Below are 3,245 nucleotides of genomic sequence, written 5' to 3'. Positions count from 1 at the left end.
CATTTTTCTCTATTGATTCATCTTTAGAAAGACATTTAAAATGCTTTCACACCTTAGCTATTATGAACAATACCACAGTGTACACAGGAATGAAGATGTCATTTTGAGGTCTTGATTTCATTTTCTTTGGATACATACCCAGTAGTGACATTGTTAGATCATAAGGTAGTTTTATTTTGAATTTTTTAAACAAACACTATACTCTTTCCCACAATGGTTTTACCAATTTACATTACCAACAATGTGTAGGAGTTCCCTCTCTCCACGACCTTGTCAATACTTATCATCTTTTTTTTTCTAATAATAGCAATTCTAACAGGTGTGAGATGATATGTTGTGGTTTTGATTTGCATTTCTGTGATGATTAGTGAAGTAGGGCATCATTTAAAATACCCGTTGGTGATTGTATGTCTTCATTTGAGAAATGGCTATTCAGGTTCATTGCCCATTTGTCAACTGGATTGTTTGGGGTTTCTTTTAGCTATTGAATTGAGTTCCTTATATATTTTGAATTTTAGCCCCTAATTAGATATATAATTTACAAATATTTTCTCCCATCCCATAGGTTGCATTTTTACTCTGTTAATTATTTCCTCTGCTATATAGAAGATTTAGAGGTTTAGGAAATCCCATTTGTCTATTTTTATTTTTGTTGCTTGTGTTTTTGGTATCATAACCAAAAAAGTCATTGCCCCGATCAATGTCAAGAAGCTTTTTTTCTTATATTTTCTTCTAGTTGTTTTATTTTTTTCAGGTCTTACATTTTAGTCTTCATCCATTTTGAGTTGATTTTTGTATATCATGTGAAATAATGGTTCAATTTCATGATTTTTCATATGGATAACTCATTTTACCAGCATATTTATTGGAGATTATCCTCTCCCCATTTTGTGTTCGCAGAACTTCTGCTAAAGGTCAGTTTATTGTAAATACATAGATTGATTTCTGTGCTCTTATGCTCCATTGGTCTATGGGTCTGATTTTATGCCAGTACCACACTTTTTGATTCTGAAAGATTTATATTATATTTTAAAATCAAGCACTGTGCTGCCACTAGCTTTCTTCTTCTTTCTCAACCATACTTTGGATATTCTGGATATTTTGTGGTTATATAAAAATTTTAGAATTTCTTGTTTTATTTTCATGAAAAATGCCATGGAATTTTGATAAGAATCAAAATTGAGGGGATCCCCGGGTGGCGCAGCGGTTTAGCGCCTGCCTTTGGCCCAGGGCGCGATCCTGGAAACCCGGGATCGAATCCCACATCGGGCTCCCGGTGCATGGAGCCTGCTTCTCCCTCTGCCTATGTCTCTGCCTCTCTCTCTCTCTCTCTGTGTGTGACTATCATAAATAATAAATAAAAAATTTAAAAATAGAATCAAAATTGATTTTGTAGATCACATTGGGCAATATGGACTTTTTAACAATATTTTCCGATATATGACTATGAGATATTTTCCCATTTATCTGTGTCCTATTTAATTTTCTTCACTAATATTTTGTAATTTTACTTTCTCTTTCATTAAGTATATTCCTAAATATTTAATACTTTCTGTTGCTATTATAGATGAAATTGTTCCTTTTTGGTATATTTTTATTGGATTTCAATTTGCCAACATATAACAAACACCCAGTGATCATCCCATCACATGCTTTCCTCAGTGCCCATCACCCAGTTACCCCATCCTCCCCTACCACCTCCCCTTTGTAATCCTTTGTTTGTTTCCCAGAGTTGGGAGTCTCTCATGGTTTGTCTCCCTCTCTAATTTTTCCCACTCAGTTCCCCACCTTTCCTTTATAATCCCTTTCACTGTTTCTTATATTCCACATATGAGTGAAATCATATGATGATTGTCCTTTTCCAGAGTGCCTGTACCAGTTTGCATTCCTTCCACAGTTTGGCTATTGTGGACATTGCTGCTATAAACATCGGGGTGCAGGTGTCCAGGCGTTTCATTGCATCTGAATCCTTGGGGTAAATCCCCAACAGTGCAATTGCTGGGTCATAGGGAAGATCTATTTTTAACTCTTTGAGGAACCTCCACACAGTTTTCCAGAGTGGCTGCACCAGTTCACATTCCCACCAACAGTGTAAGAGGGTTCCCCCTTCTCCACATCTCCTCCAATATTTGTTGTTTCCTGTCTTGTTAACTTTCACCATTCTCACTGGTGTGAGGTGGTATCTCATTGTGATTTTGATTTGTATTTCCCTGATAGCAAGTGTTGTGGAGCATTTTCTCATGAGCTTGTTGGCTGTGTGTATGTATCTTTGGGGAAATTTCTGTTCATGTCTTATAGATTCTTTCATGGTAATATTATGGTTAGAAAAGACACATGATATAACTTTGATTTTTTTAATTTGTTGAGACTTGTTTTGTGGCCTATTATATGATCTATTCTGGAGAATGTTCTCTGTGCACTTGAAAATAATGTGCATTCTTCTGTTTTAGAATGGAATGTTCAGTCCAGCTGTGGGATAAGATGGAAGCATTGATTTTGGAACCTTCCCTGTATACTCCAAAGCCATTCTGATTCTGGAAAATGATGGAGATCAAGTTTTTGCCACATTCTACCTACACCATTTTCAAGGAGCAAAAGGCCTTTGAGAAGAACATTTTCAACAAGACCCGTCAGACTGACAGCGAAATCATCCTCTTGGAAGGCCTGACAGTAATATACAAAAGCAGTATCAATTTTTATTTCTATGTGATTGGCAGCTTCTATGAATATGAGCTGATGCTCATGGCTGTTATGAATTGCCCCTTGAGTAATTGAGCCAGATGCTGAGCTAAAATGTAGAAAAGCAAGCTCTGCTGGAGAACTTAGAGGGGCTCTTCTTGGCTGTGGATGAAATCATAGATGGAAGGGTGATCGTAGAGAGTGATTCCCAGCAAGTGGTACACCGGATGGCAGTAAGGGTTGAAGATGTCCCCCTTACAGAGCAGACCATGTCTCAGGTGCTTCAATCAGCCAAAGAATAGATCAAGTGGTCACTCCTTTAGTGAAAACCTCACTGTTCCTGGCTCCTTACCTCTTCAAAAAATCCACATGTTGTTATGACTTCTCATCCAGTCCCCCAACTTATGCTCTCAGGATCATCTCAGGGATCATAAGGGATCCTTAAATCTCCATTCTGTCTGTGATTGTTCCTCCAAGTCCCCATGTATGCTTTCTATTCTATCTCACTTTATCTACTCTCAGTCTGAGAGTAAAGCTCCCAGCAGATTCAAATATAGGGTAGGGGA

The 3,245-nt window shown here is 37.4% G+C and overlaps 1 pseudogene; it reads left to right on the top strand.

Moving 5' to 3' along the window:
- The first annotated feature begins 2,481 nt into the window (after positions 1-2,481).
- Positions 2,482-3,002, top strand: LOC112649480 (coatomer subunit zeta-1-like; annotated as a pseudogene).
- Positions 3,003-3,245: the final 243 nt, after the last annotated feature.

This window comes from Canis lupus, chromosome X (assembly GCF_003254725.2).
Source record: "Canis lupus dingo isolate Sandy chromosome X, ASM325472v2, whole genome shotgun sequence".
NCBI lineage: Eukaryota > Metazoa > Chordata > Mammalia > Carnivora > Canidae > Canis > Canis lupus.
This window is presented reverse-complemented; position numbering and strand designations above follow the sequence as displayed.